Genomic DNA, 25655 nt, shown 5'->3' on the forward strand with positions numbered 1-25655 from the left:
GATAAGACCCTAAGAAGGGTTGAAATTAGTTAGGGTGCTTTTGGCGCTCTCTGAACTAACTAAGATAAGACGGCTCTTGTTTCACATCAGAACGAAATGATTATTTATTATTTTTATTAGTTCTACTCCTAATCTGATTATTGGAAAATAATCTTTGTTGGAATTTTACCGTGCTGGACAAGTGGGAAGTGAGATGCAACCTGATAGACCTCCCTCGGCTTTCTTAGCTCCTGCAATTTGGTGGTTTGCAAATTTTAGAAGCTACGAATGGTGTAACCGGAAGATTAGTTCTAATAAAGTTTTATTTTTTATATTGTTAGTATTAAAAGTAAAACTTTCATTCGTCTCTAGCAGATGCCGCCACGGCATTTAGACCATCATGTTATTTCGTTGTGGGCCGACACCGGCAGCCCTAATTTTAGTGGTTCAGAGAGAATCAAATATGCACTCTCTGATGAGACCCTAAGAAGGGTTGAAACTATTTAGGGTGCTTTTGGACCCCCTCTGAACAAACTAAAACATATCATAGGGCATAAAATCTTCCACCTTCATATATTTCCAGCCGTAACTGGTTTGTCTCAATAGCTTGGCTCAATATTTGTCGACTTATAACATAATCTCAATAACAACAATTAGCTTAATTGAGTTATACACACCCTTTCAACAAATATCTCTTATTTTGTAATAACGATTTCCAGAGAGGTAATCAAAACGTCAAGTAGTTTTTAGGTAAAATATGTACCTAGTTGTCATTAGAACCGAACTGTGGCTAATCCCATATAAACATAACATTTAATACATAACTTTATTTACTTTTAGAATATAAATTGCATTGAATCTCCCAATATTCAGTAGAGATTATAATCAACAGCTATGCAGGGCAAACAAAGAAAGTTCGTGTATTTTGCAACGAAAATTACTGTAATTCACGGTCAAAATGCGAAAACATATAAAAAAAAAACTACACAAAAAAGGAAAATCGCGATCAGCCACCAATTCAGTAATACCAACCAAAGGATATAAAACGCTCCGTTCTGTGTTATTTTGCGTTCACACACCGGTAACTATAGCAACCAACAAAGCGGGACGCCGTAAATATAAAAAATCCAGTAGGCACTGAAAAACTACGACAATGTTCAATATTCGCGGTCTACCTCTACTATTCTCTCATCCGACTAACATAATGTGGTAAAGAAAGAACGAGCGATGCAAGGCACTTCTGTTGCTAGTGTTAATTTCAACGTTATCTAACTATCTTTAGACTTGACTAACTTGCGCGAGAGTAGGAAAAATTATGTAGATACAATCGTCCAAGTGTATAGCCCCAATGAAAATTATTGTTTGAGGTTGTATTCGTAATTTGGTCGAATGTCGAATGCATATGCATGCGAGCAACATATTAATTTATACACTCATTAGCATATACGTATCCGTTAGAGTATTTTTTAGACATATGTTGGCTGCAGTGGTTAATTATGACACATAAGCAACACTTGCCCGACAGTATTATTCGGTTACTGTTTATTAATTTAATAAAAAATAATACAAACGATTTAGGAAGCTATTTCACTAATAGTCCAGGGTAATAAGGTTTTTCCATGACACTTAAACAGCCAGGGTACTGAAGCGTTTTTTCGACAGGTAATACCTTAAGAGCAAATTGTAACTATTTCCTGCGTAGGATATGGCGGTCATTTTTATTTATAAACAATTAAGTGTCAAAAATGGCATTTTTTACTTTTTTTTTCAAATGAATGGAAAACATAGAAACTTATGGTTTTTTTAGTACAAATATCTTCGAGATCATGGAAAAAGCTTTAAAATGACATATTACAAAGTTTGATATACTCATTTATTGTTAATATAATTGTAAAACAAGGTTTGAATTGCAAAAAAAATTATTTTCGCAATAACTGTTGTAAAAATTAGTGTACAGATTTGAATTTTTGTTAAATAAGGGTTCTTTGGTGCTTAATATGTAATAAAAATTTCAAAGCGATTCATTCAATTTTTTAAATTTTATTCAAATTTTTTATCCCACAGAGCATTTTTTTGCAATAACATAAGTCAGAAGAAAATGACGTTAGAACCATTCCACAGGTGTCAAATGAAAGAGCATGAATACATTTTATTATATAAGAAATTATACATATCGTTCATTTGGAAGAAGAGGGTTATAACTAAGAATTTTCACTTTTTCAGTAGAAAGGTTTTAAGATTCATATTAGTTTTTTTAATTTATTTTGTGCAGTGTTTATTGATATTATAGGATTTAATTATTGAGTATGATAGATTTCCGATCTTTTTATCGCTCAGAAAAGAATTTTCTTTTTTAAGATATCAGGTTTAGAAAAAAACTGAGATATAACCTTATTGAATAAAAAATTATTATCTTTTTAATACACTATGTTTGCTTATAAAGTTACATTTTAGGAAATATATTAATAAAGTATTATTAAAAATGCCATTATATCAATTATGATTTAATAAAACTTATAAAAAAACATTAAAAAAAAACTAATTAAATAGTTCACATAACACACAATGAAACATAAAGCAATAATAGTACCTAATAATTGTTTTTCTTTACAAATTTTTGTGAAAACTTAAATAGTACTCAGGACAACATTGCGTTTCTTTATTAAAGACAACAATAATTTATTGTTAAATTAAATTAATCCTTAAATAATACTACAGTTTAATTTATAATAATTTACCCAATGCAAAAAAAGATAATTCACATACCTATCACAAAATAACTATGGAGAATAAGGTTACATTTCACAAAACTAGTTTTTACGCACATTATGTTGCTTCTTTTTTATGATGAAGTATCCAAAAAAAAGTTTTAACTAAGAAAGTATCCTTCTATCAGAACATACTGTTCACTTTTAGTGTTATAACTTTTAAGAAACAAGGTTATATCTTTACATATAACTCTATATCCCAAAAATAAATCACCCTTTTAATTAAATTAACTTATTTTTGTCTATTACATTCCAAGATATAACTGTTTTCGTTAAAGCAAATAACGTTCTGTAGAGAAAGTTAGGGGAAAACCAAAGAGTTACATTTGCCATCTCTCGGATACTACTGTACATACAAATGCAACTATTTTTTCCATAGTAGGTCATTATTTGGAAGGTATTGATGCAATAAAAAAACTTTAACATTTTGAGATGTAACCCTCTTCTTCCAAATGAACGATATGTATTACAATTTTTTATCAATTATGATATAGATAACATTACTTGGTAGTTGTGCACTTAAAACAGGGTCAAAAAGTTAATTTTTTTGGAAAAAGGTATTCAAAAAGTTTATAAAGAAAAATTGACGATACTTTTGCATAATTATTTATTACTAATAAATGCATTTTATATTCACTTTTTTAAACCATGTTGAAAGTGTAGCTCATGCTCTTTCATTTGACACCTGTGGAATGGTTCTAAGGTCATTTTTTTCTGACTTATGTTATTGCAAAAAAATGCTTTTTGGGATAAACAATTTGATAAAATTTAAACAATTGAATGAATCGCTTTGAAATTTTTATCACATATTAAGCACCAAAGAACCCTCATTTGACAAAAATTTCAACTGTATTTTCAACCGTTTCAGCTGTACACTAATTTTTACAACAGTTATTGAGAAAATATTTTTTTTTGCAATTACGACCTTTTTTCTCAATTACATTAACAATAAATGAGTATATCAAACTTTGTAATACGTCATTTTTAAGCTTTTTTAATAATCTCGCAGATATTTGTACTAAAAAAATCATGTTTCACTGTTTTCCGTTGATTTGAAAAAAAAAATGGGAAAATGCCATTTTTGACCGTAAATTGTTTATAAATAAAAATGGCCACCAGATCCTACGCACGAAATAGTTATAATTTGTTCTTATACGCTGTGAGCTCGTACGTAGAGGGGATATTTACAAATTCGCGAGCGCCAGTAGTGACAAGTCTGTAAACGTTTACTGGAAATTTGACATAAATGTCAAAGTGATTAATTTAAAATTAAAATTAAAAACATTAATTATAAAAATATTAGTTGGTCAAAGCTGTGGTGTATATTTTTACCTTAAATATACTTACGTTTTAAATACTGAATTTAAGTTTTTTTAATGTTCCGTAAAATGTAATTATAAATTAATGTATTAATCTTAGCGCCATCTACACGATAATTGTGAAAGTATACCACGTAAGAAATTAATATTTCATCATTAGAACGTCAAAATGATTAGCAAAATCTTAAAAAAATCGATTACAATTTAATTACTTTTTTGGGTTGTAAATATTAAGCGATAGCAATTAAATAATAAATTTAAAAATTACCGGTGAAAGTTGAATTCGTAGTCCGCTAGGAGCGACACCAGCGAAGCTCAGAGCGTATAGGTATTATCTGTCGAAAAAACGCTTCAGTACCCTGGCTGCTGAAGTGTCACGAACAGGGTATATTTTTGTCTTATTACCCTGGCCTATAACAGACAACATAGGAAAGAAATTTAAAACTCCGTGAAAGAAAAATGTGTAAAAATTGTACCTGCACATACATAATAAGTTCAAAATATAGTTTTAAGAATATTATTCGTTTAGTAATAACACCAGTTTGAAATAAGCGTGTACCTATCATCGGAAAAAAATATTATCATTTAACATTTTGAAGAATATCTTTAAGAAAAATTCTATATCTTCTTCTTCTTTTTGTGTAGATATGACTCTGTATGTTTTTTCAATGTGCCTCCAGTAAGTTGTCATTCCATCGTTTTCGTGGTCTTCCATTGACCACTGCTTGTCTTCCTATTGGGGAACCGCCTCTCGCCGTCTATACTACTCTGTTTGTCGCCATTCGACTTATGTTGTTGTTCCATTCTACTCTTCTGTTTTTTACCTAGTTATTAATGTTGTCCAATATGGAGAAATAAAAATATCGAAAAAGAAGTGAAAGGCAGAATTTACAAAAAAGTTATCAGACCAATAATGCCATAGTCGGCAGAAGCACAACCTGATACAGAAAGGACAAAAAGATTTCTAGAAACAGCAGAGATGAAAACCCTTCGAAAAAAAGATGGTAAGACACTATGGAATAGAGCTAGAAGTGCAGATAGGCCTATACGACGGAGATGCAAGGTGGACAACACTAAAAACTGGGTAAAAATCAGAAGAGTAGAATTAATGTTGCCAAATGCAAGACCAAGACGAGACTTACACAGTCTTGGTCTTGGTCTTGCACCGGTACACCTGGTCTTGGTCTTGGTCTTGGTATTGCGCTCCCGGTCTTGGTCTTGGTCTTGCAGCAAGAGTCTTGCAAGTCTCGCATTTGCTCATTAGCCTATTAGCCTATCTTAGAACTTGAATATCATACCCATAGTAAAGACCAACCAAATTAATAAATATCTTAAACAACTGACACCGGGTGGGGTTTGAACTCACGATCTAAGTGATCCGTGCCTACTTTCTAACTAACTAAAGTTTATTAGAAACTTATGTATTTTTCCGAGTATTTGCCTTTCACTATCTGTGATTTGAAAAGCATTCAATTCGGTGACATTTAATATCCAATATCAGCGAATGAATAAAAAAACATAATGTCAAGAAAATATGAGGCTTAGTTGGGTTTTAATAATTTCAGTATTTTATAAATGCTAGAATATTCCACAGAGAGATGTTAGCTCTGAGAAAAAACAGTTTGATTGGTACACTTGGTATACAATGACAATAATTGACCTCTCTGGCAATAATTTACAGCAATATTTATTATAAATAATATGACAACATATTAAAAAAGTCACTTAAATGGGACAACAGGTTTACAAAATTTGAGACATTAAAAATGACCCGTTTTTAAGGTGGTGCGTTAATTTCTTGGAGAAGTGTATATCGTTATTAAATAATATTTCGGTATTATGTTTACACGTTATCTCTGGCATGATCTGTTCTTTTGTCTCGTTATAATACATACTCTTGAACATTAGCCGCGCTGTTTCGGCAAATTTTTTTAAACGAGTGACCTCATAACACACTCTGCACAAACAATACATAATAGTCTTACTATATACCGATAAGATTTGTGGTGTTTGGATTCCTAGAAAACTAATAATGAAAAAAATTAATTACTTATTAGGTATATTTTTATCAGTTGGTGACATATTTAAAAAAAGTTTGAATACGATATTCGATATTTTCGATAACGAATGTTATGTTATGATTAGAAGGCGACTAGGTATTCTCAAAACATGGACAATTAATTTCAAAGCGAAGAAGTCGTCTGCTAGGAAAGCTTGTAAAAAATGTTTTATTTTTACACTGTAAAAATGTCCTCGGAGTACGTGTCAAATGTGTCAAAAGTTTTTTTAATGAATATTTTGATTCGATATGTATGTTTGTATTGTTCGTAATGAGCATGAGTCCAATTTTCAAAATTGTTGTTACAATTTTTTTTGTTTCTTATAGAGTATCTAAGAATATAGCCGAACTAATATACTTCCTAAAAGGACCCTCTCGCAGGCTTAGTCTTGTTCTTGCTCAAGTCTTGCACGATAAGTCTCAGTCTTGGTCTTGCTAAAATTAGACGATCTTGGTCTTGGTCTTGGTCTTGCAAAAACGCAAGAACAAGACCAAGACTGCAAGACCAAGACCGATCTTGGGCAACAATAAGTAGAATGGAACGACCGCATATCGTGTCGCCTTAGTGCTATAACTTCATAACTCCAAAATTGACGTGTTTGAGATAACTAGTTCACAAGATGTATTTTATTTACCTCCATAATTTGTAAAAACTTGATAACTCGCTCCAAACGGGTTAAGTATTTATTTAGTATTGATAAATAATCGAATAATCGAAATAATCGTGAATGCGACATACAATGAATGCTACAACTAGCTGACTCTAGTTATCTAGTTGTAGCACGTGTTGTTCTGAAACCATTGAGCCTACCACGTAATTACTATCTCTTGATTCGGTTCATGTTAATGCAAAAATTCAAGAATTGTTAGCAGATCTGGCAACCTCCATGGCGGAGGACTAATTTTTACCAAAATAAAGCTTAAAATATTAGTTTTCTTAAAAAGTTCACTTGCAACGTAGTGCTAAAAGTTGATAACTTTACTTTTTCATGTTATTTTCCATATTGGAAAACAAATTTGCATCGTATTCCTAAATAGATCAGTAGCCAAAAAGTTAAGGAACGGTATTTTAGAACTGCAGGGCGAATTCTGTATTTACCAACATCATGGTAGCAGCACATTTTTACTATCTTTAAAATCTTTAAACCCGTTTATGTCAGAACTATTAACTTCGAGTTAGCAAGTGATAGTATTTAGGCGACGATATTATGCCGATTTATGGTAGTAAAAACGACGAGAGACGGTTTCCCAATGGGAAGACGATCAGTGGAAAGAGCACAAAAACGATAGAATGACAACCTACTCGAGATCTATTGAAAAACACAGACATACCACGTTTACACAAAAAGAAGAAAAATATTAAGAGGATGGGTACATATTTTCGGCTGCAATGCTATTCAAATGGAGATTCATTTTTTTCGAATCCTGAGAAAACTAATAAGTATTTTTGAAAAATTTAAACGCAGAATGAAAGATTACGTTATTAGCGAGGGCCAAAAGTCCCTGAGAACTTCTATAATATTTATTTTAATAAGTTACAGGGGTGAAAAACTAAGAGAAAATTTAGTGTGATTTTTAATTTCAAATATCTCATTCAAAATAAGCTTTTTATTTATTCTAAGAGACTTTCGGCCCTCGGTAATAATTTAGTCTTTCATTCTGCGTTTAAATTTTTCAAAAATATTTATTGGTTTTTTCAGGATTCAAAAAAAATGAACACAATGTCCGTGGTAATATTTTCCAAATCTATCTTTGTCATACAACGCACTCAGTCGAATAGAATATTGTCAGCATATTGTCAGTCAGACGTGACAATCAGTGACAATTTTAAATATTTGACATGGAATCGGGAATATTTTGAGTTGTTGATTAAATAACAAGAATAAAAAAACCGCTAAACGCATTAAAAATGAGTGGCGCATACAATATTCCAGCTACAAAAGATCTGATATGAATATTACGTGGCAAGAAAATGTATTTTCCTTTTGATGTAAAACAAAATTCTAGTTTTATTTTAAAAGATTTTTCCATAATATTTGCTAAATTTAAAGTAAAGGCGCCACAAAAGAGTAACTTTGATACAGTTTGAATTTTGAAACTCTTTTGTGGCGCGTTTACTTCAAATTTAGCAAATATTATGGAAAAATCTTTTAAAATAAAACTAGAATTTTGCTTTACATCAAAATGAAAATACATTTTCTTGCCACGTAATATTCATATCAGATCTTTTGTAGCTGGAATATTGTATGCGCCCAGGGCCCCCGCAACGATAAGCGGCGCCCGCGTGCGGGACTTATTTTAACGCCCTTTAAATTTACTAACGATATCCAATTATGAAATAAATCTATAATTTTTTAGATTTTACTCGTAATAAAAGAACAGAAATTGCAAGAACACGAATTTTATTTTTCTTGTAACTAATTCACAGATGATGGCAAAAAATAAATAAAACCTTAATTTATATTATCTAGTTAAATCTAAAAATTTATATTTTAAATCTAAATTGACTTAAATTAGTGTTTTTCTAGATTTGTCTTCAATTTCTTTTATAATATCTTCAAAATAAATTTTATTGACGAACTCTTGCTTTAAGCTAAGATTGCAAAACCAGATAATCTTTCCTGTACCACAGTAGACCTCAAATCATTTTTAATTAACTTTAACTTTGAAAATCATTTCTCACAAAAAACAAAAGACACAGGTAAAAAGTGAGGATGATTCTTCATGAAATAGTGATATTTGGTAAAGATGGAGTTAGATTATTTTGAAATATATATTGAAGAATATCGAGAGAATTTGATGCGTTAGGACGTTAGGTAATGAAAATAACTATAAAATTTTTATCTCACTAAATAAATCAGTTGCATCAATCTTTACTTTTGCCTCCGTCTTTACTGGATTAGTCATCAATTAGTAAGACGGTTTTTTAAAATATCATTGTCACTTGATGTAAAAATATATCACTAAAAAACCGTATTATCATAATCAAATATCATATCAAATCTATTATTTAAAGAATTTAATCAAATATACTAAAAACTATAATATTTTAAACGCGGTTTTTGGATCTTGAGGTGTCTCATCTCTATGTTCATAATCGAAAAACTTTGGTTAATATTTTTTTATCTCACAATATTTAACGAAAAAAATCTTGTTCTATTTCATCAAGAACATTTTCATCTCCGTAATTTTTTTAGCTTAAATGCCTCGACAACTAAGGCCATTGGCAAAGTACAGTAGATTTCACAATCAGATTATAATGTAATGTGTAGTGTGTGTTGAGTAAATGTCTTGTTACTTAGTAAAGTCGACTTCATTGTTTTTACAAAGCGACGCTAATTGTATCCAAACGTCTGCGGTCATTCCTGTGATACCACAGAGGGGGAAACTATAATTTTTAAATGATCAACTAGATTCTTTAAATAGTTTTGACACACTTTGTCAATTATTACACTTTGAATCATTTTACTTTCAATATTAATCTGGAATAAACATCGTACTAAATCACACTAAAAATAAATTAAAAATTGGATATTCAATAAGTAGTAAAGAACTTGCTTTGTGTCTACGTTCTCCTAGAATTCCAAAAATTGTAGTTTAGAAATAAATATAATAGTTCATAATATTCTTATATTACTATCTACACCTTTTTATAGCATTATATTATTTATCAAATTGGGTGTGTTCTATAATTTATTTAACCCAAAACCCAACCTAACCACCGTTAAAATTTATTTTTCAAAATTTGCATTTCTCGCCTCAAAGAAAAACCCAATGCCAAATTTTTATGAAATTTTTTCAATTTCAAAAATCCACGATAGTTTCAAATCAGGACAGAATATTACAACCCAATAAGTTTTGATTTCTAAACGAAGTTTTACAATAAATAAATACAATACAAAAAATATAATAATAGTACATAGTAATAATTATTAACACCAAATATACAATAAGATGTTAATTATTTTTTCAGTAATAACACAGTATTTTATTTTTGAGATTATTCTAGATGTTAATGAAACATGTAAAACTAAAATTGTATAAAAAATGAATATCTCGTTAAAATAAGTTTCATATTTACCAAACCTTCGGCTTGGCGCCGTTTTGGGGGATGCGCCCACGTGCGTCGCACGCGTTGCACGCCCGGTTACGGGGGCCCTGTATGCGCCACTCATTTTTTCCACGAGTTTTTCAAAGTTATTTATAAATTAAATTTATAAAGTTGAATGCAATGTTCCTCTATTACTCGTTAAGCTTTATAAATGGTCACCTTTGTTGCATTATCTCCCAAATGATCTAGTGTACATCGAATGTACACTAGATTTTTTTCTATTCGAAATATTGAGATGACCGGTAAATGAAGTCGGATTGCCCGTTGCCAGATCAAATTTAACGTCGTAATCACTACAACTACATAAACCATTTCGGGAATAATCGTTAATTGGATTATACTTTTGTAGCTTAATAACTTCTAAAAGGCTTAACCGATTTTGATCAGTTAACATGAGTTTAAAACGTATTTACCAGTAGTATCTGAGGGATCTAAGGTCAAGTATGATAACTGAAGCTATTACAGGAATTATTGAGCTTGAGAAACCGTTTTTCCCGTAGAAATAGATTTGATCATATTTATGAAGCCTATAACTTAAAAATTCGAATTTTCCCGGATATGACGTATACACCGTTAGATTCGTCTAGAGTCCTTCTATAAACGCTCAGTAATTGGCGCAATTCGTAGGTTGAAATTTTGAATAATTGTCGAAAAACCAAAATTTTCAAAGTATGGTTTTTCAGTTTTTCGGCTATACTGAACCGTGTGTATGTCTGATCCTAACGGCTTAAACACCATTTGAAAGCTTAACTCAACACTATTGATTTGGTGTATTTACGGTTCTCCTGTCTCTTCTTGATCCGAAGATATACCCCCAAAAAATATGCCGTTTTGTACCTACCAAGTCCTCTAGCTGGCTTATGGGTGGTCAAAAGTCACAAACTATACCGGTTCTGAATCGGCCCTGACCCCCTCTTCAAACAGAGAAAAAAAATTCAAATCGTTTTAACTTTTAAACACACATACATACATACATACAGTTGAGTCCGCGAATCTTTACCCGTGCGTATCATTTAAAACATACAAAATAAGTCGATGATAAGTCGGAAATTGAAATTTACTAAACGCAACAGCAAGTCACTATTGTTATTTCTGTTGCGTTTAGTAAATTTCAATTTCCGACTTATCATCGACTTATTTCGTATGCTTTAAATGATGACGCACGGGTAAAGATTCGCGGACTCAACTGTATGCACAAACATTTTCCCTTTTTTAAATAAAAATTGAGTCTTATTTCTGAGGTCGGTAACTTTTGAATGGTGTAACCGATTTTCAAAATTAGACATGCGTCGGAAAGGTAATGATCAGTACTATTAGAAGCCGCAAAGGTCGGACTTAAATTTTTGAAGTTTTTGGGAGTATTGGGGACGAGAACGAAAAGCAGACCCTAAATAGAAAGGGCCGTAACATCCATACCCTTGGACCAAAATGGATGGTTGATATATCAGTGGGTCAGTCTTTTCCTGAACTTTAAGATAGGACTTGGCCCATCTTTCAAATCAGTCAGATTTAGAAAATCGAAAATTTCGTGTATATATATAGTGTCGCGTGTAGGGGGGTGTTGGTGTGCGCCACTGGCGAGAATTGCCGTTCTCTGGTAATATTGATATATAGTGTATTTGATAAATAATTGATTTAAGACGTGAACTTAATAAAAAGTTATTTATTGTGTATTATTTGTGGAAGATCCAAGCAGAGAATACATCAGGATAATATATTCTGTGATCCAAGTATTTTGTTGTTAAAGATGTTCAAATTAATTGTAAGCGTTCCATAGTAACAATATTAAAAAATCACTTTAACACTTTTCCTCTTTTCTCGATTGGGTATTAGTTTTTGTTGTACATATAAATTATTACAATCACTGAATCCATAGTTAGTGAAAAAATTATCATATTTATTAACTGAATTAATAATTTGCAATTATATAAATAGCAGTTATCCAAGAACATTCAAAAGCTATCTCTTTAAGTTAATGATCACATTTTCAAGTAGAATGACATTGTAATAATGTTTATATATCCATACCAGTGTGAATTTTACTACACGTAATTTGCCGTGCAAAGACAGAAAAAGTAGGGATAGCCGTAAAATATTTGCGAATTATGTACCGATGGCCTTAATGTTCTCCATCTTGCATCTCTGTCGTATATCTGCACTTCTAGCTTTGTCCCATAGTGTCTTACCGTCGATTGTTCGAAGGGTTTTGATCTCTGCTGTTTCTAGCATTCTTTTTGTTCTCTCTGTATCAGGTCGTGCTTCTGCAGTGTATGTCATTATTGGCCTGATGACCATTTATTTATTTTCTGATATTTTTATTTCTCCATATTGTTTCATTCAGGCAACCTGCGGTTCTGCTTGCTTTATGTACTTGATTCTCCACTTCTGTTTCGAGCTTTTCGTAGCTAGATAGTGTGATGCCTAGATATTTAAACTCCATGACTTGTTCTTTTATCTGACCCTCCAGCTCCAATTTACATCTTATTGGATTTGCTGTTATATTCATGCATTTTTTGTTTTTTTTTTGGGAAATTAACATGTTAAATTTTCTGGCATTTATATTAAATTGGTAAACAGCATGCGTTGTAAATCATCTTCATTTTGAGAGAATAGTACTGCATCTTTTACATAGCACAATATTAAGTTGTTTTCTCCCATTTTGTATCCTTTTTTAGTTCTTACTTTTTTTTATTATTTCATCCATGATCAAATTAAACAATACAGGACTAAGGAAGTCTTACCCCATTGCCAGCTTCAATTGGGTTAGTTAGTTCTTCTTCTACTTTTACTTTTATTGTGTTGTTATATAAGTAAGAAGTAGTTAATATTTGTCTCTGCTCTTCTATAAGTTACTACCTTTTATGGATTTCATATGGTTAGCTTCTATTAGCATATTATCGTAGGCCTAATAATATGAAAAATGCATAAGTTCAAAATATTCAATTTTAAACTTTTGATGGCAGTTACTGAAGGTGGATATGAGCTATTACCTCCGATTTCGTTAAACCTCCATCAATTTGCATGACATTTGGTAAGTTGTTAGAGGATATCTCAAGTCAAGAAATAAAGGTGACATAGTGCCGACTTGCGCTTTTACCCTGGGGGTGGATGCCATCCCTTCTCGGGGTGAAAATTATTTTATTAAAAATAATCCCATAATTAGATAGGGGGACAAATTCTAAGCAAAATTTGTTATATAAAGTTATTAAAATAAATCAAAACTTTTTGAATTATTAAAGATCAAAAATTTTAATTTTTCGTAAAAAAATACATGTTTTTAACCGATCTTTCATAGATAACTAAAAAACTATAAGTTTTTACAAAAAAGTTATTATTACCAAAATTGAAGCTAATAAAAAATTAAATAAACTCCTTTCTAAAAAAACCTTTTAGTTGAATGTATAATTGTACAAGAATAAAAAACCGCTAAACGTCGTAAAAATGAGTGGCGCATACAATATTCCAGCTACAAAAGATCTGATATGAATATTACGTGGCGGGAAATTGTATTTTCATTTTGATGAAAAACAAAATTCTAGTTTTATTTTAAAATAATTTTTCATAATATTTACCCAATTTGAAGTAAAACGCGCCACAAAAGAGTAACCCAGAGTAACCCCAGTAACCCAGTAAAAGATCCGATTTCCTATCTCCCTAATTCAAGAAAGGTCTCGAATTCATTCTTTTTAAAACCAGTCGATAACTCTGAACTGACCCAAAAAATCAATAGTATCAAAAGCCAATCATCCTGTAGTACTGATGGACTATCTATAAAAATTTTCTCTAATCTCACAGAAAATGTGTTGGAAATCCTCGTCTCACTAATTAATGATTCCTTCGAAAAAGGTAAATTTCCAGAGTGCCTAAAGACAGCCATTATTATTCCTCTTCATAAGGGTGGCGAAAAATCTAATGCCTGCAACTATAGACCTATTGCCTTACTACCGGTACTCTCCAAAATTATTGAGAGACTCATTAAAACTCGACTTATGTCTTGACTATATATATTTGACTAATTTATTTATATTTATTTAGTCATATTTATAAATATGACTAAATAACATATAAATAACATCGTTGATAACAACATTTTATCTCAAAATCAATTCGGCTTTTTAACTAATAAATGTACCACTGATGCCATGTTTTCTGTACTACATGAGGTTTATCAAGCACTAAACAATAATTATATACTGCCACTGTTTTCTGTGACTATGCCAAAGCTTTTGATTGTGTAAATCACGACATCTTGCTTAAAAAACTAAATTTCTATGGAATTAGAGGTATTTCTTTGAATTGGTTCCAATCCTACTTGAATAATAGGAAACAACAAGTTAGAGCAAATGATACTGACTCTAGTCTCAAAAACATTGTATGTGGAGTACCGCAAGGTTCAGTATTGGGTCCTCTTCTGTTCCTTATCTTTATAAATGACATCACTAATTTAAAAATCGATGGGAAAATTTTTCTTTTTGCTGATGATACCAGTATCACTTGGAGCAACTCAACTATAGCATCTCTTCATGAAACTATAACTTCGGATCTACTGACGATAAAGACCTGGTCTGACTCTAATTTACTCTCTTTTAATGTAGATAAAACAGTAGCATTATCCTATAAAGGAGCTCTTCAACCTTTGCCTCTTAATAACAGTCAGATCAGTACCGTTGATTCTGTAAAATTTCTTGGTATTTTTTTAGACAGCAACCTCAAATGGTCGCTTCATATCGATTCGTTAAGTAAGAATCTCGCCTCAGCTTGCTTTGCAATAAGATCTGTCTCAAGGGAACTCAATTTAGCATCTTCTAAAATAACATATTTTTCATTATTCGAGTCTCATCTTCGATATGGTCTTCCTTTTTGGGGTTCTAGTACAGCTGCTCAATTTGATGTTATTTTTAAATTGCAAAAAAGAGCAATAAGATATCTCTTTGGCCTCAGAAAATCTACACATTGCAGAAGTTACTTCAGGAATCACGGAATTTTAACACTTCCATCTTTATATATTCTAGAAACTGTTTGTTTAATTCGTAAACACCTTCATGCCTTTCCAGCAAGGCCCAATCCTCTTTACTCTACCAGAAATTCAATCTTTGATATTTATTTACCGATCCCGTGCACTGAGTTAGTAAAGAAATCTATATTATATTTCGCAAAAAAACTTTACAACCATCTGCCTTTACAACTTAAATCTGCAACATCTTTCCCAAAATTCCGTAAACTGAGAAAAGCCTATCTATCTGAAAGACCATATTATTCAATAGAAGAATTTCTTAATGAATAACTAAGAAAATTGGGTTTCATACGCAGTAGCTTAAACTGTCAATTCCTAATGTTGTGTTTTATTTGTTGTAAGTATGTTCAATTTTCAATTTGCAATGTATATAAATTTTGCAATTAATTGTTTTTGTCTTTGATTTTATATCTAATTTACTGTATATTGACGATTTATCTAATTTTATTGAATTGTAGTTGTTATTTGTTATTTCTTGTTGATATTATTTTTCTTTTGACTGTATGTAAGCTTTGTCCATAAAATTGTAAAAATTTTCAGTGACAATAAAGCATATTTCTATTCTATTCTATTCTAACTTTGATACAGTTTGAATTTTGAAACTTTTCTGTGGCGCGTTTACTTCAAATTTAGCAAATATTATGGAAAAATCTTTTAAAATAAAACTAGAATTTTGTTTTGCATCAAAATGAAAATACATTTTCCCGCCACGTAATATTCATATCATATCTTTTGTAGCTGGAATATTGTATGCGCCGTTCATTTTTACGGCGTTTAGCGGTTTTTTATTCTTGTATCAGGAGTTTTTCAAAGTAATTTATAAATTAAATGTATAAAGTTGAATGCAATGTTTCTCGATTACACGTTAAGCTTTATAAATGGTCGTCTTTGTAGCATTATCTCCCAAATGATCTAGTGTCCATCGAATGTACACTATATTTCTTTTCTATTCGAAATATATTGAAAAAAAAAATATTAAGATGGCCGGTAAATGAACTCGGATTGCCCGTTGCCATATCAAATTAGCGTCGTAAGTCGTAATTACTACAACTACATAAACCATTTAGGGAATAATCGTTAATTGGATTATATTTTTCTACCTTAATAACTTCTAAACAGCTTAACCGATTTTGTTCACTAAACATGAGTTTGAAACGTATTGACAAGTAGTATCTTATGCATCTAAGGCCAAGTATGATAACTGAAGCTAGCAGGAGTACGATAGGAGTATGATAACTGAGCTTGAAAAACCGTTTTTCCCATAAGAAATAGATTTGATTATATTTATGAAGCCTATAACTTAAAAATTCGAATTTTTCTGGATATAAGGTATACACCGTTAGATTCGTCTAGAGTTCTTCTACAAACGCTCAGTTATTAGCATAATTCGTAGGTTGAAATTTTGAGTAATTGTCGAAAAGCCAAAATTTTCAAAGTTTAGTTTTTCAGTTTTTCGGCTATACTGAGCCGTGTGTATGTCTGATCCTGACAGCTTAGACACCATTAGAAAGCTTAACGCTATTGATTTGGTGTAGTTACTGTTCTCCTGTCTCTTCTTGAACCGAAGATATATACCGCCAAAAAATATGCCGTTTTGTACTTACCAAGTCGTATAGCTGGCTTATGGGTAGTCACAACTCACAAACTACACCGGTTCTGAAACGGCCCTCACCCCTCTTCAAACACAGAAAAAAATTCAGATCGGTTTAACTTTTCCATACACATACACATACATACATACATATCCACAAACATTTTCCCTTTTTTAAATAAAAATTGACTTATATTTCTGAGCTCGGTAACTTTCGAACGCTATAACCGATTTTCAAAATTAGACATGCGTTGGAAAGGTAATGATCGCTTCTATTAGAAGCCGCAAAGGTCGGAGTTAAATTTTCGAAGTTTTTGGGAGTTTTGGGGACGAGAACGAAAAACAGGCCCTAAATAGGAGGGGCCGTAAAATCCACACCCTTGGACCAAGATGGATGGTTGTTATATGAATGGGTGGGTCTTTTCCTGAACTTTAAGATGTGAGTTGGCCCAATTTTCAATTCAGTCAGATTTAGAAAATCGAAAATTTCGTGTATATACATACATAGTGTACATATAGTGTCGCGTGTAGGGGGTGTAGGTGTGCGCCACTGGCGAGAACTGCCGTTCTCTGGTAATGTGTAATTGAATGCATATTTTTTTAGACGAGTACCCAAATCTAAGTATTCAAGCTTAAATTACGGGAAAATGATGCATTTTATAACACAAACTTATTAAACATTTGTGAAATTACTTAGAAATATCTATTAAATGAGATACCGAACATTACCAATAGCATTAAAATTTATGCTCCAAAAATTTTTCAAACTTTATCTTTTAAAATTCTTTCCAAAAAAATTTTACCGTTTTTTTTCAATAACTCCGTTAATTTTTAAGATATCAGGTTTACCTAAAAAAGTTTTGAAAGATAATTCCAAAGGCTATTAAAACGCGTTGAATTTAATCTTTCAAACCCCTTACTTTTTTAAAAATCAAAGATTAAATGGCCACGGCCACATGGTTCTCGCGGCAAAATTTAAGCTTTAAACGTTTCTATCTCGGTTATTTTTCACCCTACAGAAATCGTAAACAAGGTATTTGATATAGAAAAACTAAAATTTGGTTATTCACCATTTTTTAGGTATATTGAGTATTTTTATAGTTATTATCAAAAGAAAATTAAAATGACGATAATTTTAAAAATTCTGATTTTATAAATTATATCTTTTTTCAAAAATATGCATTCTAAACCGGTGAAAATTGTTAAAATCATTACTTATGCTAATACAAAGAAATTTTTGTAAGGAGTACTGTAAATTTTAATTTTTGTGGAAATGGCGTATGTTTTTATTTTTCACTTTTTCCTAAAAAATTCGAAAGGGTTCTCTTAGTTTCATCATAACTTGCTTAATTTTGATGCAAATAACTTCTTCAGGAGCTCATTTGTTAGGTATTCTGAAGTACTTTGATAAGCGTTTAACAGGTATATTTTATAAAATGCATCGTTTTCCCGTTATTTAAGCTTGAATACTTAGATTTGAGTACTTATCGAAAAAATATAGATTCAATTACCTGTAACTCACTTTGAATTAACATTAGTTTAGTACTTTGAGTGAATAGTGTATTCAATTTTTTATTGTCTTCAATTTTGGTAAGAATAACTTTTTTGTAAAAGTTAATAGTTTTTGGGTTATACGTGGAAAACTGCTTTAAAACATGCATTTTTTTACGAAAAAATAAAATTTTTGATCTTTAATAACTCAAAAATTATTGATTTATGTTAATAACTTAATATAACAAATTTTCCATAGAATTTGTCCCTCTATCGATTTATGGTATTATTTTAATAAAATAATTTTCACACTAGAAAAGGGGTGGCATCCACCCCCAGGGCAAAAGCGCAAGTTGGCATCATATCACCTTTGTTCCTTGAGGTATCCTCTAAGTGCTCACCAATTTTCACGAAAATCGATAGAGGTTCAACGAAATCGTAGGTGAAAACCTTCAGTGACTGCACTATTATAGCTTTATTCAAAAGCTATGTACGGCTCTGTTTTCTTCTAATTTATAGTTTAGTAGATTTTGCTAAGATTGTGAAATGAAACGTGCATAAGTCCATTAATGTTGAAAACCATATGAAATCTGAACAAGTCCCACAAGTCCGCTCTTGTTAGTGGCCAAAACGTTCAAACGAATAGGTGTTCTTCTGATATTTACACAATAAAAGGTATTTTCTTTTCTATTTGTGAAATTGTATGCCTATTTGACTTCTAAGTACCTTTAAGAATTGGATTGTGGTCAAGGTTAATGGATTATACGATCCGAAGCCATTAAATAGGCGATAAAAGTAGAAATAGCATAGCATAATATTATGAAGGTGTACATATTATCAGGGTTTTTTATTTGATCAGTAAAGAAGCCTCTTAATTTTATTTAACATTAAAAATCTAACTTATCAAAATATTACTAATTTCTATTTATCACCTTAGAGCAAACATCGTATATGTTTTTACCAATAAAAAATTTAAAATCACCTATCAACTTCCTTTTCCTTTAGTAAATTGGCCAAAACATATGCGATTTTAAGTAGCGTGAAAAGTGCTGCATTCAAAACCGTCATAACATAAATGAAGGAAATACTAAAAGATAATTACTGCCAATAGTAAAAGCATACTACGCCGTAGCCGTAACTTCCGAATACAAAAACAAGTACGAATAAAAAAACTGTAGTAAATTCCAAAATACATAAAAATAAAGCTGGAAGTTGAAAGGAACGAAGTAAAAAGTCACATAAACATAACCTTAAGGTGTGCTTATGAATTTAGATTGGTTTTGAGGGTCTTAAACGCCTCTCCCGATTGAAATGACGCTATTAAAGGAAAACTCTTAATTCGAAGACATAAAAAATGAAAAAAGTTGCAAGTAAAGTGGAGGCGTGCGAACGAAAAGAAATTGGAAATTATAAAATTATTAATTTATAAACGGAACTTGTCTAACCAAACAGGGCAGGATCTAGCACATGTGATTAATTTCTATTTATAGGTTTATTATTTTAGAGCCAAAATTTATCATAAACTTATCAAGGGAAGTAAATTTAATGCCAGTAATGAGAGCACGCAAAATAGAATTCTATTTTGCATGCCAGTAGTGAGAGCACACAAAATAGAATTCTATTTTGCTGACGTCACAAAACGAATTTCACAATGCGAGAATCGACGGTTGCTAGGCAACGTGACGTTACTAAAATAGAATTCTATTTGGCATGCCACCACTACAGGATGAAAGGTACTAGTGCACTTTAGAAGACCAAAAATAAGCATTTTTTTTCAAGATTAGTTTTCTCAGAATCTTTATTAAAAATGAACATAAAACTTTTTACATATTAATATCTAATTCTTAGAGAATACAAAAAATATATCCTTTTTCATTTATGCGCGTACACTAATATTGTAGAGGGCGCCAAATTCGAGGCTTCGAAAAAAAGTAGTTCTGATGGCGGACAGTTAATCTCAGGATTGGGATCTCTGAAACAAGTTATTCGTACGGAATTGGAAAAAGGAAGGTTTCTTACGTGACAATTTACCACCGTTAGTGAAAAATTCCCCAAAGAACAGATTTTACGGAAATTTGAAAAAATTTTGTGAAAAAACCGTCCCTTTTTCTTAATTTTTTCATGGTTAAAAAATATTTATTTTTTATTTCTTGGTCAAATTGTGGTAAATTGTCACGTAAGAAACCTTCCTTTTTCAAATGCAGTACGATTTTTTTGTTTCAGATATCCCAATACTGAGATTAACTGTCTGCCATCAGTTTTCAAAGTGTCGACTTTTACGCCCTCTACAATATTAGTGCGCGTGCATAAATAAAAAAGATATATTTTTTGTACTCTCTAAGAGTTAGATATTAACAAAAAGTTTTATGTTCATTTTTAATAAGGGTTCTGAGAAAAAAATTCTTGAAAAAAATGATTATTTTTGGTCTTCTAAAGTGTACTAGTACCTTAGGCACAAAGGATAGATCAAACGGTAGACTATCTGGTTGTTACCTAAAATTGTAGTACAATTCAACCTGAAATTAGGATTATTATTATTACAAAAATTAAAATCAAACTCACCAGGCTTCTGGATTGAAACGCGTCGATTTTTTCTCGACATCCAATCTGATGTCTTCTTCAAGGCTTCTGAGGCCTCAGTTTGCTGAGTATAGTAGTGCAGTAAACAGTGCACTACTCCGATAGTGTCTGGTGGCTCAGAAAACTGAGACTCCGGAAGTCCTAACAAAGACATCAGACAGGATGTCGAAAGTTCGGTGCAGTAAAAATGGACGCATTTTAACTAGGAAACCTGGTGATTTTGATAGAAATTTTTGTAATAATATTATTTTTATTAGTTTTATGTTTAACATATACAGTGTGGCGCAAATGAAAAGAATGGCCCGGTGCAAATGAAAAGAATAATTCGTTATTTCACAATCCGGCGACTTTAAGGAAAACTCCCGAAACAGGTCGATTTTTAATTTTTAAAATTATTAAATCATCATTTTTTGGCATATAAGTATCATACGTACTAGTGACCTTAACCATATGGGCGTGATGACGAAATCGAATTTACTAGTTAGAATAACTTGTAGTGGTCACCCAAAGTCCAAAAAACGCCTAAAGGGAAGCCAAGCATCTATAGTAAAAATAAAGACCAAGTATATAAAAATCTTGCGATATACTTGATGCCACAGACTCTGAAAGGAAGATAATATGTGAAATAGCCAAATATAGATCCAAAAAGCAAAAAAAATTAATCAAATTAGATGTATCCGATATTATAACATTAAAATACTAGTACATCAAAAGGATAGGAAAATGCAATGGAAAAAATACTTTGACACTTTTTTAAACAAATAATTTTACAGAAAACCAGAATAACCTTCTTCTTCTTAAGGTGCCGTGCATTTCTGCGTAGGCGCTTACCGGACATTGTCTTGTTAGGAGAGTTGTTAGATATTCAGGATTAAATAATTCTGTTTTTAGCAGCATTTTACAAAGCATTTCATAGCTGTGGATTCCTGTCCATTAGCGAATATTACGCAGACATGACATCTTTTTAGGTCCCAGACCACTCTTATCCTCTATCTTTCCTTCGAGTATCAGTTTCTAAAAAGTGTATCGTTCTCTTCGTAATATATGCCCCAAGTGTGCAGTCTTCTTACTTTTAACATAGTTAAAAAGATCCCTATCCTGTAAGCCCGCTCTTCTTAGTACTTCCTCATTTTTGACTCTGTCCGGTCATGCCATTCTAAGCATTCGACTCAAGCACCACATTTCAAACACTTCAAGTTTGTTAATGGAACTGGCCTTTAACGTCCATGCTTCCATTCCGAACAAGAGAAAACCAAAGTAAACCAGAATAACCAAATAAACAGTAAAGGCAATGGTAACCAAAATAAGAAACAACGAAGTTTCTAAAGCATTATAAAAATAAAGCATCATAAGTTTTAGGACCAGTGAGGTAGTGCCATAGAGCCATGGCACTACCTTGCTAACTATCCATAAACATATAAAACTTTTTAATTTTTTTGTGTGTATTTCTTTTGATCTTCATAAATTATATAAAATATGGCAACTATGGGCGCAATACAATCCCTGCCGACAGCGGAGAGTATTCGACAGGAGAATCTCCTTCGCGCCGAAATCAGTACTGTCACGAGTAAAGAGAGAAAGATTTTACGAGCATTATATGTAGTGACAGAGAAAGTGCTATATTGGACTATTAGTATACCTTAACATTGGGTGCGTTCGAACGACCATAGCGGCTGGCTGTCAGCAGAAATCGGCTGAGTGGTTGTATCCAGCCGTGATAGGGAAAGCTTAGTAAATCTCTCAGCGGCTGGCTTCCAGCGGTGACGTCTGACAGCTACTGCTGGCTCAGCTGTCCAGCCGCTGTGGTCGTCCGAACGCACCCATTAGAATCTCTGTGCCAGGCACGAGGGTATGAAGCCAGGTCTATTTATTTTGAGTTTCTTTACGTGCTCGTTTGTCGCTTTTATTATGTATATTTTCTGTTAAAAAGTTTTTGTATTTTAAACTTTTAGTGCATCATGATCGTGGGTATTTTGATAATATTTTGATTATTTATTAAGTTTAATTTATTAATTGACAATAAAGATTAGTATTTTAAAATTTTTTTTGGTGGTTTTTCGCTAGAAAAAAAAACTACAAATGTTATAAGGTGTTGTGGAGCTTTCGAGTTAGCTTTAAGAGGTCACGACGAAAAAGAAAATTCAGAAAATAGAGGCATATTATTTAAGAAGCTGGTCAATTTTAGCGCCGAATTAGACAACGACTTAAAGGTTCATATTATTCAAAGTACCAGATCTTTCAAAGGTCTACCTTCTCCGGACATTTAGTTGCTTCTAATTTATTTATGTCGGAGAAGTTTTCTACTTATAAGCATCAGTTCTCCGAATCATTTCTTAATGAACCATGGAGACAATTTTAATTTTTAAGCAAAACTCGGTTTAAAACTGAATTAGAAGTAGGTACTGTATTAGCGAGACGAATTAAGTACTACCTCTGGGGCTGTTTCGCTATCGGTTTTATTGTAGAGGGAAGGTTTAAAAAGCACATTTGAAGAAACTATTAAACTTTTAAGTATTTTAGTTACCATTCCTATATCAACATCTGAAGCAGAACGCTGTTTTTCGATGTTTACATCGAAACCTAGTGCTTTAGGTATGCTATCTGCAGAAAAGCATTTTGTAAATTGTATTGATAATTTTAATTATAAAGTCATTGAAAACTTTGCAACCAAAAAATAGAAGAATGAACTTCATATATCGTAAACTTTAAAAGTGACATTACAAAAATTTGTGCATGTGTGTGAATAATGAAATAGTATTATTTTTATAAATTGGTAAATAGAGACTAAATCGTAATAACAATTTTCAAGCACTATCAGCAGTAAATGCTGGTGGTAGGTTAAGAGGTTTTTATTATTAATTAATTTACGGAACTGTTTTGATCAATGTTGGACAATTGCTTGGCACCTCAGATCAATAAACTTAAGATATGTACATAAGATAAAAGTATCCGCGCATATTTTTTTTTTTAGTTTTTGTTGTCAGTATACCTTTTTTTGACAATATCGTGAATCCGTCACTAAAAATTTTGGCGGCTGTCCGAGTTGTGGCACTACCTTCTTAAAGTGGTACGAGCCGCCACTGTTTAGGACTAGATGATATCCTTAGAGAAATGCAGACAGTGTTAGGAGAGGCAGAAGCAAGAAATCTGTTCAATAGCAGATGCAATTTTCATTATAAGGCAGCTAATGAAAAATACAGGAATAAAGAAACAAACCCTCATACTCATATGGTATTCATAAAACTTGAGAAAGTATAATATAAAACTTAAAAAAAGGGTAAACCCTGTAGTTGGCTGTATACCTTCGATAAAACAACGTGGAATGAAGTAAAGACTTCTGTTCTAAATAGGTATATGAATTTATTAAAATTCTTAAAATTTATCGACATGGAAGTGGAAAATAAACAAATCGTTTTCGGTCAAACTTACCATCATCAGTGTATACGTCCAGTGTACAAGTTGTTGAAACTAGCCATTCAATAGGTGTAAAAACCTCTAAATTACATTATTGTTACATTAGATATTAAAAAGCAGTCGACATTAAGTCGACGTCTTAAGATTTTTAAGTTAACATGTGAAAGGTGAGAGGTTAACCTCTCACCTGAGTATTACCTTGTACAATTTTCGAACAAGGATGAAGTACATTCTCATGTTAACTTAAAAATCTTAAGATATCGACTTAATGTCGACTGCTTTTTAATATCTAATGTAACAATAATGTAATTTAGAGATTTTTACACCTATTGAAGTGGCTAGTTTCAACTACTTGTACACTGGATGTTTACACTGATGATGATCAGTTTGACTGAAAACGTTTTGTACATTTTCCACTTCCATGTGGATAAATTTTTAAAGTATAGTATGATCGAGTTTCTTGACAGATTCTGTGATGGGCGCCCAATAAGTAAGAGCTCTCGTTGAAGATGTGAAGATTATGAGAGACATGTATGAGAAAGTAACAACTATCATTATGGCAGGGGCAAGAGATATTGATAAATTTCATGTGAAATTTGGATTGCATCAGGGTTCTACGTTTAGTCCTTATTTATTCTTATTACTGTTGGAACAAATAACAGGGAAACTACATATAGAGTAACATTTCCTGGTGCTTAATATAATGTAGATTATGTAGTGCTAGAAAGAAATACTGAAATGAATTTAGAATACACGCACTGGAGACAAACTCTTGAGGAGAAAGGTTTAAAACTTAGAAGAACAAAAAGAGACTATTTGGATGTTCATTTATAGAATCAACTATTTTCAATGGGAAATAAGCCCCAATTTTACCAAAAAAATGATTTCATTAACGTTTCGACGCCCAAGTCGGGTGTCGTTGTCAAAATACAAAATGATATTAAATTAAACAAAAATGTTTTTGCTTAGTAAAAATTTCTTCTAATAATTTATTTAATCTGACTCATTTATATCGGCAATTCAGACATGTATTATACATTTTAAAGTAGAAGACTTTAAAATGGTATTGCCAATATTGATGAGTTGCATTCCTGGGACGACTTTACTAAAAGATAGTTCATTTAATTACATGAATTCAACCCAACTCAAGAATATCCACCACAAAAAATCATAGCGTGTGATCTGTCTTTAAAAAGACAACAAAATGCAACGGTGGCAGTAAAATTCTGGCGCTAGAGATTCCATAGTAAATCACGAGAGAAAACCAGGAAAAAACCTCGTGATACTATCCCGACATCGTAAGTATTTGGGCTTACGATGTCGGGATAG

Source organism: Diabrotica virgifera, chromosome 2, assembly GCF_917563875.1.
Source record: "Diabrotica virgifera virgifera chromosome 2, PGI_DIABVI_V3a".
Lineage (NCBI taxonomy): Eukaryota > Metazoa > Arthropoda > Insecta > Coleoptera > Chrysomelidae > Diabrotica > Diabrotica virgifera.